At 43.9% G+C, this 14488-nt stretch overlaps 1 long non-coding RNA gene across 1 annotated transcript; it reads left to right on the forward strand.

Annotated features, from left to right (window-relative positions):
* The first annotated feature begins 15 nt into the window (after window positions 1–15).
* Gm35344 lies at window positions 16–11722 on the forward strand. The gene is made up of 3 exons (XR_881303.3): window positions 16–1085; window positions 10457–10941; window positions 11690–11722. It is a non-coding gene; the product is annotated as a predicted gene, 35344 (long non-coding RNA).
* The last annotated feature ends 2766 nt before the right edge of the window (window positions 11723–14488 follow it).

Genomic DNA, 14488 nt, shown 5'->3' on the forward strand with positions numbered 1-14488 from the left:
CCACGCCCCCAAGAGGTGGGGCGGTTTTCCAGGGGGCGGAGCCAGAGTCGGCTACTAGTGCAGCCTGGGGACTGTCCTAGCGCTGGCCTCACTCCTGGCTTCCCCGCCCCACTCTAAGCTGCCGAACAAGAACCTTAGTTTATAAGGGGCGGAGCTAGCACAGGCTCCTGGAGCAGCTTCGGGTTTTTCCAGGCTCCAGACGCCGCGCGGCAGCTACCCCTAAGAGCCAACTTCCAGCTGCCTCAAGGGCACTTTAACAGCGAACAGCGCCGGGGTAGATCACGGTCCTCTCTCACACCGTAGAGTCCTTCTGTAATCACACTGCCCATGCCCCAAACTAGACCTAAGTCAGATACTTCCAGATTGGGGCTGGGGACAGTCCCTAGGACTGCCCAGGCAGAGGTGTATCCTTAGACTAGGGCGGCCATGCTGCAGTTCGACTCAAAGTGCTGAGTAACGATGACCAGGAAGTGTCTCAGTGCGCGTCCTCGCCAACTTTCTGGGTAGTTCTTTGCCGCTTCTTTCTCCTCTCTCTCTCCTATTCCTTAACTTTAACAGGTGAACCTGCTACTGGGAGAGGCACAGAGCCGTTTAGAGCCCTGTTCTGTGCCCCATGCACATGTAGGCATGATAGAGATCGGATAGTCTAGCTCCCAGCATTGTCTTGAAGGATTTAAGGGCTTGAAAACTGACTGAGGACAGCGTTTGGCCCATAAGGAAGCACTCAATGAATTATTCTAATTATAGTCATCGCGAGCGCTAATTAAGCTTGCGTGGTGCCTTGTGGGGCCTTGCTGAGTTTGGCTGCCTTGTATTTACAATGACAGTATAGGCTTTGAGGAGATTTTTCCGCCTTGGGAGAGGACGCCAGGAAGAGTCTTCTTCAATGATAACTGAGGTGATGTTCAGGAGGACAGGGCATGGTGGAAGAAGCTAAGATTCTTAAGGTGGCTTTGTGCAGCCCCAAGAGTGCCGCTGTATGTTCTGGTGAAGCAGCTGAGGTGGAGACTGGACAGAGCCAGCATCCTGGGAGGAACTCACCAAGCCTGCATTTGGAGAGCCGATCTAGATAAATCTACATCGAGGTGAAGCACGGGAGGCTAATGAAACTGTGTCTCAGCCACCCTACCCCTACCCACTGGCTTCCCTTGTTCAAAACATTTAAAATACCAGAACCAGTTGTGCGATGTTTTTGAAGGGCTGAGGAATTCAAGTAATGAGTGAGGATGTAGACAAGAGGGAGTGTTCTGAACATAGCCCTAGACTGCGGGTGGATGCTGCCCCAAAGGCAGTAGCCTTCCCTTTAGGACAGCTGAGGCAGAGAGGAACCCCAGGCAGATGAGCAGAATCTATTAATTCTCTTTGCAGCTGTCGGGTCTTTTCAGTCCAGCTACATTCCAGGTTTCTGGCTTTTTGGTAGTCAAACACTGACCTGTAGAACTTGGAAGGGTTCCTCCCTTAGCTGGCACCTCTCCACAGACCCTCAGATGTCCACTGATTCTGCTAGGAAGGCATGACTCCCTGGCACCTGTACAGTACCAATACACATGGGTAAATGTGGGGGATATCGACAATAAGAGAATGAAGAACTGGGAGGTTAGAGTGAGTGTTAAGATTCTTCACAGCTCTGCCAGCTCTCCTGTCTGCATCCCCACTTAAGTAGCTCTGTCTCTCTAGGGCAGTTTATTTAGCTTTTCTGTGCCCCAGGTTCCCTTGCGAAATGAAAATAATACCACCGTATGCTGAAGGTTTGAGTTACAATACTGTATGTGTAACGAGCTGAGAAATGTGTCCACTGCTTAGCACCCTGTGAACCGACCACGTGAACAGCGACAGGCTGTTATACTGAACGGCATCTGTCTGAGACGAGGGCAGAGAGCTGGGGTGGATGGGGCGACTATAAAACAGGTGTTAGTCTTGAGTAATCAGGAAGTTGGCAAAAAAGAAAACAAAACCAAACTAAAAACCACAGATGCTGTAACATGAGTCTCAGAGGAAAAGGGATGTTTGTTTGTTTGTTTTTTTCTCCTGAACAGTGGAAAGATGTGAGCTGAACCTGTCCTTCAGCAAGATCCCTGTGTATAGCGGCATGGAAAATGGTCCTTAGAATTTTAATTGTAAGGAAGTGACAATTCTGTTTGGACAGTGGTGTGCAGAGGAATTTTGTGAGACCAGAAATGGAGAATTCATTTGTTCAGACCAATTCGGGGCAAGAGGGGAGGATGTGAAGTCTTTCCTTTGAGGAATTGACTCCATTATTCCCATTTGCAACGAAATCTAGCTCAAATGGATTTAAATAGGAACAAATTTCCGGGTCCTAAAGCTATCCATTACAGGAACACCATCTATCTTAATTGTCGGTGTCTGGTGGGATGTTTCTCTCACCGAAAGGCAGCCCAGGCTTCAGTTTCTCTGCAGGAAATATGCTTGCTCCAGATTGAACCTGTTGGGAAATATGGTGGTCTTATGGGTTTGCTTTTTTATGCCTCTGCAAAGGGAACTCCTTGCTGTATTCTGGGAATCTCAGAATGGTCCTGGCCAGAGTCTATCCTCCTGGCCAACATTTAATTAAAGCTTGCTTCAAATTTGGCTCAAAAATTGTGGAACTGGTCTTCCTCTCGTGATTCTCAGGTTTCACGGCACAGTAAGGGAGCTAGGTGACACAGCAGAGTCCTCAGCCACTCTGAGATAGACTCAGAGAAGCATGGCCTTTTAAGACAGAGAGCATTGGAATCTGGATTTGGCAAAACAGCCCGTCAGGTCCATTACAGTTGGATCAACCTTGACCTTGAGGTTTTTATCAAGAGTCCAGCATAAGTGAAATTTAAAAACTTGTCTAGCAGTACAGTTGGGTTGAAGGTAAATGGGAAGTGACATAAACTGAATCAGAAAGTAACATAGAGCGGGGTAGAAGGAAGAGTAACAAACAGACGTGTAGAGACGATCATTGCTGCCCGAAGGAGCTGGGCGTGTCTTGCTGTTCCTTTCAGTGGCCCTGAGTCTGCAGATATTATCCTTCCCGTTAAACAGGGATAGGGGTAGGGGTGAAAGTTCGAGGAGGTGATTCATAGGCTCTGTTCAGAGGACACCAGCACCATTGTCAAGCTCTTCCATAGGTCCGTTAGCACTTCTTGGGTCACCAGTAAAAAAAAAAAAAAAGAAAAGAAACCTAATATACTGGGTTATAAACTCCATTTATGGTACTTTAAATGTTAACTCTTTAGATGTTAAAACTAATTTACACCTAAGATAGCATACTTTCAGGGTTAAGTATTTTATTTTATTTTATTTTATTTTTTCCTCTTTCTTTTTCTTGAGACATAGTCTTACTATGCAATCCTCCTTAGCTATGTAGACCAGGCTGGCCTCAAATTTACAGAGATCTGCCTACTCATGCCTCCTGAGTGCTGGGATTAAAGGCATGTGCCTATTCTTAGTAATGCTAACTATTTTAAGGTGAAAATTACATGTACATGCACCTAGACAGAAATGTGTACACACACACAGGGGCAGAGAGGAGAGAGAGAGAGAGAGAGAGAGAGAGAGAGAGAGAGAGAGAGAGAGGGAGAGAGAGGGAGAGAGAGAGAGGGTGCTTTCTATCTAACAGAGAGCTGTGAAAAGTCTTGCAGAGATCTGTGAAAGGATATATATTCCAGTGGGAAATTGTCATATCAAGAAAATGAAACTAACATGGATTATTTAAACTAATAACTATTGGTCCTTGTCTAAAAACAAGTGACAAGGCAAATCACACAGTAGGGAAGACTGATCAATATATGCATCTAACAAGACTTTAATCCAGAATATGTAATGGCCTCTTACAACTCAGTAAGACAAGCAGCAAGTAAAAGCTTGACATACATTTCTTGTGTGTGTGTCTGTGTGTTGGGGGGAGGAGCCGTGTGTGTGTGTGTGTGTGTGTGTGTGTGTGTGTGTGTAGTTAATATGCATTGATCAGAAAGCTGCTCAATATCATTAGCCATCAAGCAATTTCAAATTAAAGCCACATTGAGATTTCATATACATTCAGTAGACTAGGTTAAATTTTAGGTAGAGGGAGAGAATCACCCCCCCCCCACACACACACACTAATTGTGGACTAGCTGGTATTCACACATTACTGATGGGAATGTGAGCTATCATAACTATGTTGGGAAACAGTTTTTCACATGCATTTGTTTTTGTTTTCAAATGAAGCAAAACACACATTTGCCACGTGACATGGTAATCCTAATTCTAGATTTTACCTAAAAGAACTTGGAATGTAGTCACACAAAGAACTGCCTACGAATATTCCTAATACCTTGCTCATCAGAGTCCCAAACAACTCAAATTTCCACCATTAAATGAAACAATAATAAAGGTGATATATCCTCAGGGTCGAATACTTAACAACAAAAAGGAGTGAGCTGCTTATTACATACACAGTCAGAGATGAACATTCATATATGTTGAGTGGAAGATGCCAGACGTTGAAGCTTTTAAGAGCTATTTATAGGAAGTTGTAAAATAGGTCAGTCTATAGGTACAATGCAAAATCTCTATTGTTCAGGTTGGGAACCACAGAGAGGAACAGAGAAACAGCTGGTAATATAGGCCTATGTATTTTCTACAGCTCAAGGAAAAATGCATTCAAGTGGATATATTTTATTACAGGCACAAATTATACCATCAATAATTAATAACATAAAAGTAAAGTCTTTGGTTAATCTTTTTAGGCACAGAAACTGCCTTCAAGGCCAGGAAAACACATTGACATGTGACAAAGATGAGATACATTTAAACATGGAGGGCCACATAGAAGGTAAACATGGCTAACTGGAAGAAAGATTGTAGAGCAGATTGTCTTAGTCAGGGTTTCTATTTCTGCACAAACATCATGACCAAGAAGCAGGTTGGGGAGGAAAGGGTTTATTCGGTTTACACTTCTATACTGCTGTTCATCATCAAAGGAAGTCAGGACTGGAACTCAAGCAGGTCAGAAAGCAGGAGCTGATGCAGAAGCCATGGAGGGATGTTCTTTACTGGCTTGCCTCCCCTGGCTTGCTCAGCCTGCTCTCTTATAGAACCAAGACTACCAGCCCAGAGATGGTCCCACCCACAAGGGGCCTTTCCCCCTTGATCACTAATTGAGAAAATGCCTTACAGTTGGATCTCATGGAGGCATTTCCTCAACTGAAGCTCCTTTCTCTGTGATAACTCCAGCCTGTGTCAAGTTGACACAAAACTAGACAGCACACAGATAAACTTTGAATAGCTATGATTGTGGCTTTAAACAAGATAAGGATGTTACATGGATATGATTTAAGTAAATGCTCTGCCAGGTTTACCCTAAATCCAGGGTCACAGAGTTGTTAGTGGGTCACAATGTGTTAGTCACCTCTAGCACTGAGACAAATAACAGGAATAAATGACACAGAGAAGAAAGTTGTATTTGGCTCCTGGTTTTCAGAAGATTCAGTCCATGGCTGACTCTTGATTTTATGCATGTTGTATAGATCACCATAGTAGGGAACATGTGGAAGAGCAAAGCCACTCACTGTATAGAACACAGGAAGCAGAAGGAGAGGAGGGAGCATGTGGACCCCCACCTAACTTCCTTTACATCCGGTGTAACAGTTAATTTTGAATGTCAACTTGACTGGCTTAATAAACATGTAGCACATTAGTGAGGAATACCTATCAGTGTGTTTGTGAGGACATTTCCTAAGGGAAATGACTTGAGTGTAGGTGGTCATCCCCTAGGCTAGGGACTCAGACAAAAATGAGCCCAAGGAACACAAGAATCTCACCATTTTCTGCTTCCTGATGCATCCAGATGTTAGCAGCAGCCCTGTGCTCTTACCACCATGGATCAGAGCCACCTCCACTGTTGTGATGGGCTGCACCCTCAAAAGAGCCCAAATAAATTCCTCCTCCCTTAAGCTGCTTCTTGTCAGGCATTTGTCACAGCAGTGGAAAAGAAAAAGAGAGACAGCAGGTGACATCTGAAGGTTCCACTACCTCCTACCAGTATCTCAGGATGGGGACCAAACCTGTAACACATCGGCCTTTGGAGACCTGTCAGATCCAAACTGTAGGAACCACTGAAGAAATACTTCATGTGTGGGATACTTCTAGTCGAATCCTTATCAGTAAGAGGGAAATAAAGGGATGAAACAGTTTAAAAAAGGATCCTAAGTAACTTTTGTCAGAAATGAGGCCCTCATGGTTTTACTGAAGACAATCTCTATTCTATACAGCACTCAAAGAGGATGGTCATATAAAGTTGTTAAGTTTGCCAAGTTAAGGGGATTATGTCTGAGTTCATAATTGCTAACTTGGAAACACACACACACACACACACACACACACACACACACACACAGAGCCATGTGTGGCAGTATACTCTTATTAAACTTCTACCACTTGGGAGGCTGACACAAGAAGAGCAGAGGTTCAAGGTGATCTTCCAGGACCTACTGAGTTAGAGGCTAACCTCACCTGCAGGAGACCCTGTTGTAAAGAAGAAAAGGAAAGCAACAACAACAGGAACAAGCCATGGATCAGGGAACTAGTTTAGTTGTAGAGCACTTACTTGATTACTTGATCAATATGGGAGTCAGAGTTCCATCCTTAATGCCCCCCAAACAAAGCAAAACCCTAAATGTGAGAAACAGAAAAGAAAAAGAAACTGTAGTTGAATGAAAGTATCCTGACTCCAAATAGCAATAGGAAATATAGTAAAACTTTGTTTTTCATCATGGCTTTCTTTCAGTGTTGACCAAACTGAGTATAAAGACACCAACAGACATGCTAATGAGGAAGGGAAAAGCCCATGATGCCTCAGCCCTAGACAACTACAGATGGCATATCGAGAGTGGGAGAAACAGGCTTCCCTAGAAAAGAGCCCCCCATTGGTTATCCAATACCAAATGGCCAGCTCTAAAAGCATAAATAAATGTACAAGTAACATTAGAACAATGATGTAATCATAATCTCAAATATAAGAGAGATTATAATAAAATGGCTGTCGTCAAACAATAGCTAATACACACTTTAAAGACAAAGTAATTAAAGTAAGATAAAAATGCCAACAACCTTCAATCCAGGTTCAGCCCTGATTTATTTGTTTTTAATTTTGATTTAAAAGAATTAGCTTTACATTAAGAACTGTAAGAACCCTTTTGTTTGTTTAAAAGTAGTGTGTGTGTGTGTGTGTGTGTGTGTGTGTGTGTGTGTGTGTGTGTATGTGTGTGTGTATACCTGTGTGCATCTAAAGGCCAGAGGTCAACCTCAGATATTCCCCAGAAGCTGTCTACCACATTGGTTGAGACAGGGTCTCTCACTGCCAAGACCTTGCTGGTGGTTACACTAGCTGGACAGCAAGCCTTAGTGATCTGCCTGTCTCTGCCTCCCCTGGTCCTAGAATTACAAGCATATAGCACTATGCTCGGCTTTTCCACGTGGGCCCTGGGGATCCAGTTCGGGACTTCATGCTTGGATGGCAAGCACTTTACCAATGTAGCAACATGAGCTCTCATGTTTGGATTCTTAGTTGCTATAGGAATTGTCACTTCGTGTTATATTCCAGAGCAATGGGCAAAGCTCTGGTTATAAGAGAAAATCTGCAGAGCCTGTGTCCCCTGTATAACCACCACCTTCAACCTCAGCAAACTACCTATCATATTGGCCAAGAAGCTTCCAGATGCTAGACATAGTTATATGCCTGCACTTCTAACCCTTTGAAGCTGAGGCAGGGGGATTGTGAGTGCAAAGTCATACTGAATTATATGGTGAGAGTTCCCAATTCAAAAAGCCAAAAAAAGTGACAGACAGACCCAAATCCCCACCAGTCTCAGATACCCACACCAAAGTAGGGATTTCATTGGCAATCTGCCTCCTTCATTATCTGGGGAGAGCAGACGGGGCCATATTTGTCATTCAGATGACTAAACTGCTTCATCACACTGCCATGGAAACTGGTGAATCAGCATGGCCTCCCATTCAACATGAAGATATATTATTCTTGGGAAATAAGACAGTTAATAACAATACAGTCTAAGGTAGAAATGAACAATGTCAATAATGTTAATAATGGCTTAGTAATTCAGTGTTCTTACATTTAACAATAGTAAGGTTATTTCATAGGAGAAGGATTTGGTTTGATTTATAAGAACTGATCAAAGGACAGGAAAAATCCTACCAGCAGAGGGCTTTGTCTATGCCAGAATTGTGTAACATTTAATACTATTATTGTATGTGTGCTTGTGTACCTGTACGTGTGTGTGTGTGTGTGTGTGTGTGTGTGTGTGTGTGTGTGTATGTGTGTGTGTGTGTGTGTGAGTGTGCTCATGGAGGTCAGAGGAGAAGATGGTTCTGTGTGCTTGTGTACACGTGTGTGTGTGTGTGTGTGTGTGTGTGTGTGTGTGTGTGTGTGAGTGTGCTCATGGAGGTCAGAGGAGAACTTTTGGGAGATAGTTCTGTGTGCTTGTGTACACGTGTGTGTGTGTGTGTGTGTGTGTGTGTGAGTGTGCTCATGGAGGTCAGAGGAGAACTTTTGGGAGATGGTTCTGTGTGCTTGTGTACACGTGTGTGTGTGTGTGTGTGTGTGTGTGTGTGTGTGTGAGTGTGCTCATGGAGGTCAGAGGAGAACTTTTGGGAGATAGTTCTGTGTGCTTGTGTACACGTGTGTGTGTGTGTGTGTGTGTGTGTGTGTGTGTGAGTGTGCTCATGGAGGTCAGAGGAGAACTTTTGGGAGATGGTTCTGTGTGCTTGTGTACACGTGTGTGTGTGTGTGTGTGTGTGTGTGTGTGTGTGTGTGTGAGTGTGCACATGGAGGTCATGGGAGATGGTTCTGTCCTTCGACCATTACTTTGTGACCTGGATTCAGGCTTGTATAGCATTTTTACCTTCAGCTCTGTAATCCTTAATACTGAAGCCACATAACGTTCCAGAGTTGCCCTTACTTTAAATAGAGCTCAGTTAGGCAGGAAAGACCGCATGATTTTCCTTCCATCAGGGACCAGACAGAAACTTCCAGAAACCCTATTCTCACACTTAGACTTTAGGCGGTGGTACCACCTGCTTTCCCGTGCTTGCTCCGTGATAGTCTCAATGCTGGAGGACACACACAGGTCTTTGAGGTGGGCGCTGAGCTCTGCATGATCAAAGGTCAGAACTGTGAGTGACAGCGGCTTACATTGCATGGTGTGTTCTCACAAAATTCCTTAGAAGTAGGCTTGGAAACTGTTCTAGTTTGGGAGCAAAGAGCAAGTAGACTGAAATTATTTAATAACTGAAATTCAAAATAACCCAAGCTCCCTGTACTTTGATATCATAGCTGTGAACTCTACGCCCGAGTGTTCTGTTGCTACTGGTGCTACTGCTCCTACAGGCTAGCCATTACTTGCCACTCAAGTGTTTCCTGGTTCTCTAGATATATAGATACCAAACTACTGACAATTAACTCAGGAGTGTGAGATGAGAGATGCCTATGTCAAAAGCCCTTGTCTCAGGTATGATGGAGACAAGAAAGTTCCCAGTAGTATCTTCAGCGTAGATAGAGGATGATGGCTTCAGTCTTCCATCAAGAACTTAAGGTTCTCAAACATGGAATGGTGAGGTTCAGGTACCTGCGGCAGCGACAGGAAACCAGGGCTTATCTCACTGCCTCCTCAGTCTCTGTCCCTCATCTTTGCTGTTGTGTGGAGGCTGGTGAGTTGGGGATCAGGTGTGGTTTCTATAATCTCCTCGTAGGTAACTATACAAACCCAGATTCGAGTGAGGTTAGTTCAGGATAGGGCACGTGACTTTATCTGGGCCGACGAGATGAGAAGAACGTTTGCTTCAAGGATCTGGAAAACTTTACGCAATTCCCGAGACCTACATAGAGCAGTGATCTTGGGAAGCAAGGAGATGGTTCAGTAGGTAGGGGAACAGTGCTCTCAATCCTGATTGCTGACTTAGATCCCTGGGAAACCACATGGTGGAGAGAACCAATTCCTGCAAGTTGTCTTTACTTCTATACTTGCACCACGACGTGCCTGCACACACACACACACACACACACACACACACACACACCAGATAAAATGATAGGTTAGATGACTTAGCAGTTAGGAGTGCTTCCTTCTCTCCCAGAGAACCCAAGATGGGTTTCTAGCACCCACATTATGTGGTTCACAATTGTCTGTAACTCCAGATCCAGAGAAGACCCTTGTCGGGCCTCCATAGGCACCTTTGTATATATGGCATGCCTAGATACAGATATACATACACAAATGAAAATAAATCTAAAATATAAATTAATAAATTAACAAAATTTGGTCTTGGAGTTGGAGTTAAACTTGGTGGTAGGGTACTCAGGGTTCTGTGGTTGATATCACACACACACACACACACACACACACACACACACACACACACACACCCCAGAAGAGGAGAAATAAACTCTCTCATCTTTATCTTCCTCCAGATTGCTTTGTGTGTACTGGTGAATCCAGGAGACCCTTCAGACATCTTGCTTCCAGCCTCAGATGAACACAGAAAACAAGGGCAGAAGACATCTTGAACATTACTGAGGGTGGAGCTGGACCACTGATGAAGCCTGCCTTATGCCTGCACTCAGATTTGTGTTTGACTTCTACAGTTCAAGTTGGGTGTTCTGATAGTTAGAGCCAAGAAAACCAACCCAAGTATGAGAAGGGCTCATGAATATGTTCACCACCTTTATTAACTCTTCACTTATTGAAATCAGAAAAATTAGCATAAAGTGTTTCAGTTGAATTAGAAATTATTGCGATTATAAAATTATGAGGTGAAGATCACTATTTAAATTAATGCAACACAAGCCACCAGAGAGCTTTTTCATTAGGCCAGAGGAAGAGACAGTTTATAATTACTCCCAGAGTCTTGTTCTTTTTGCATGGATGCCAGGAGGAGGAACCAGTTGCTGAGGATGTAAGTATTCTCTGAGGACAGAAGGATGTTTACATTTCTGGGCAGGCTCCCAGGGCAAACAAACAATATTTCAGGAAGCATTGCTTTCTTTCTTCATGTGGTGGACAGCGGCTGCATTAGCTTGCTTCTTTATTTTCCGAGGTGGGATGTGGATGGAGCTAGCATCCTGTTTTCTCTGTGTCACTCTCCCTTAGCCTATGCTCTGTAACCCTGTAAGAACCAGCCACTCACCTGACGCCATCGATGACACTAGGCCCCAAAGGTGGGAATGTGTCCTAAAGCCACTCCATCTCTCACAAGAACATTCTCAGGTCTCTCCGGGAATGATGCAAAAGAGATGCTCTTCTTGGAGTCTTTCTTAAAGGGACCCTCTTGGGTCACTTGAGAGGCCCAGAGATTGTTTTTCTGAAGCTTGGATGGAGGGACTCTCCAGCAGCTTTGCTTAAGGGAGAGCTGTGTTTTGGCTATTATGGCTTTAGGGATGAAAGCCTGGTTCTCTGTGTAGTGCTGGGAGGAGGCATATGTGACTATAAGCATGATATAAATTAGTTGATGGCCCTAAGCTATCATATAATCAATTAGAAAAAGTTTACTGGGAATGAAAGCATAGTGTGCTAAAATGTTTAGCACATATATAGTGTTTATTTCTTACAGGGCATTGCTTGATTGCCCCTCATCTACTGGTGTGTCCTCTTTCTGGTTTTTGTTTTACATTTATTTTCTCTTTGTGTGTATATTTTGCCTGCAGGTATGTATAAGCATGTACATACATATATGCATATGTGTGTGTCTGTTGCCGGAGGAGATCAGAAGAGGAGGTAGACTCCTTAGAACTGGTTGGGAATAATTGTGAGCTGCCATGTGGGTCTTCTGCAAGAACAAGTACTCTTAACCCCTGAGCCACCTCTCCATTTCTCAGTCACAAGGCTGGTAAGTGACAGAGCCTTGACACAGACTGTGTGATTCTCCAAATAAGACGATATAGGTGCAAGCGAAACTGAGTGCCAGGAGAAAGGGCACTGTACAAGGGTGGCCAACCCCACCCCCTGGTTTCCAGCTCTCTTTTAATTGTTGTTGTTGTTTTTTAAGTCCAATGAAAAGCATTTAGAATTTCCAAGGGGGAAAATGCTCATTAGTTAACAAGTGTTAACTGAGCCCAAACACCTGTGTTTTCCTTTTCCTGTTGCCAGGTGATCTGTGAGCGTCCTTAGACCAATAAACTATTGAAATTTATGCCGAGCATAATTAATTATATAATTTCAGCTTCTAGAATTTATTTCCATTTAAAATTGGCTCATCGTGCTGGGGGTATTTAAAAGGCTGAGAGGGAAAAGGGGCGAGTAGGTAATTATACCCTTATAGTGGAGTCTTCTGTGAATCATATCTTCCACAGTGTGAAGTCTCTCAACCCATTATTATCAACTCTATTAAATACATTTGGAATTAGGCACTTGGTCATTTAGCTCCAGGTGCTGAGCTCCTAGCTGGTGTCAAGAAGGGCTCTGGGCTTTGGGGACATGATAATGACTGGGGAGATAAAACCCTTTGCCTTTATGATGCTGATATTGTAGTGCACTAGTGTAGGGCACTTGTGCCTTAGCTTGATCAGGTGGTTGATAGTTCATGGTACACAATATGTGTTAGAATCAAGCACATCAAAGAATGAATTTATGAAATTCCTAGGCAAATGGATGGACCTGGAGGGCATCATCCTGAGTGAGGTAACCCAATCACAAAGGAACTCACACAATATGTACTTACTGATAAGTGGATATTAGCCCAGAAACTTAGGATACCCAAGATATAAGATACAACTTGCTAAATGCATGAAACTCAAGAACGAAGACCAAACTGTGGACACTTTGCCCCTTCTTAGAATTGGGAACAAAACACCCATGGAAGGAGTTACAGAGACAAAGTTTGGAGCTGTGACGAAAGGATGGACCATCTAGAGACTGCCATATCTGGGGATCCATCCCATAATCAGCTTCCAAACGCTGACACCATTGCACACACTAGCAAGATTTTGCTGAAAGGACCCAGATATAGCTGTCTCTTGTGAGACTATACCCGGACCTAGCAAACACAGAAGTGGATGCTCACAGTCAGCTATTGGATGGATCACATGGCCCCCAATGGAGGAGCTAGAGAAAGTACCCAAGGAGCTAAAGGGATCTGCAACCCTATAGGTGGAACAACATTATGAACTAACCAGTACCCAGGAGCTCTTGGCTCTAGCTGCATATGTATCAAAAGATGGCCTAGTCGGCCATCACTGGAAAGAGAGGCCCATTGGACTTGCAAACTTTATATGCCCCAGTACAGGGGAATACCAGGGCCAAAAAGTGGGAGTGGGTGGGTAGGGGAGTGGGTGGGAGGGTATGGGGGACTTTTGGGATAGCATTGGAAATGTAAATGAGGAAAATACCTAATAAAATATTAAAAAATAATCAAGCACATCATCGACTCCATGAAATGGATATGGCACTGTATAGATAAGAAAATGGAGGCACAGCAGTATGAAAGAACTTGCCTCAAATCCCACAGCCAGAAACAGCCAAGGCTTACTCATAAAAGGCTCGGGTCCCGAGTGTGTACACTCACCGGTTGTAATTTATCCCTCCCTCCTTAGATGTGGTGACTTGAAGGGGGTCATCACAGCTTCTGTCACTACTGCACAGTTGGCAAAGGCTGGAACTCTCCAGATTCCTGGTTGCTTCCATCACCGTAGAGAATGAGTTTGTCTGAGGACTGTGCAGATTTCTCTGGAGAAGATGCGAGTTGGCCTGTTGCCTATAGACATTCCCCAAAGAGGAGGACACTGTGATCCAACACTGCCTGCCCAAGGTGACACTATCTTCTTGGAGACAAGGAACATCTGTTATCACATGTCCCAGATTCAGGGGAACAACCTGTCCACTCCATATACACTAAAGTACTTATTCTCAGGACAAAATATGATATATCTTATTTCAGAAAGTTAATGATGGCTCAATTTTCCTGACCCTATCTTCTCTGGAGTTGAGATGTGTCTTACAGATGTATTCTTTTATAACTGGTGTGAGTGTGGCTGCCTGATGATATTGCACTTGATCACAGCTGTTTGTGTATATCCATCCTCCTCCCAGTGCTGGAGGAACCCCAGGACCTCACATATGCTAGGCAGGTGCTGTGCCACTGAGCAGCCTTCCAGTTCCTGCTCATATTTCAGTTGAGTTAAAAACACTGTTGGCACTGCATTTGCTGGGTTGTTTGTTGATTGTGATATTGTGATATTTTCCTGGTTCTTGCCTGTTGATATCTGATGCTAAGATCATTTTTCAGAATGAAATGGAATGGCATGGGGTGGGGGTAAGGAGAGAAGAGGTAGCTAGGAGTACAATCGCATACAACACTGCGGTCATGCTAAAAACTGTTGCCTTCTTCCTGAAGAACAGTTATTGTCCCTGTCTGAAACTACCCCCCCCCACCCCCAAAGGCTAATTCCCATTCTATGGTCAGCAGTCATTTTGTGGAAAGACTCCAATAAGCATCTATTTATAAGGTA

This window comes from Mus musculus, chromosome 4 (genome assembly GCF_000001635.26).
Source record: "Mus musculus strain C57BL/6J chromosome 4, GRCm38.p6 C57BL/6J".
NCBI lineage: Eukaryota > Metazoa > Chordata > Mammalia > Rodentia > Muridae > Mus > Mus musculus.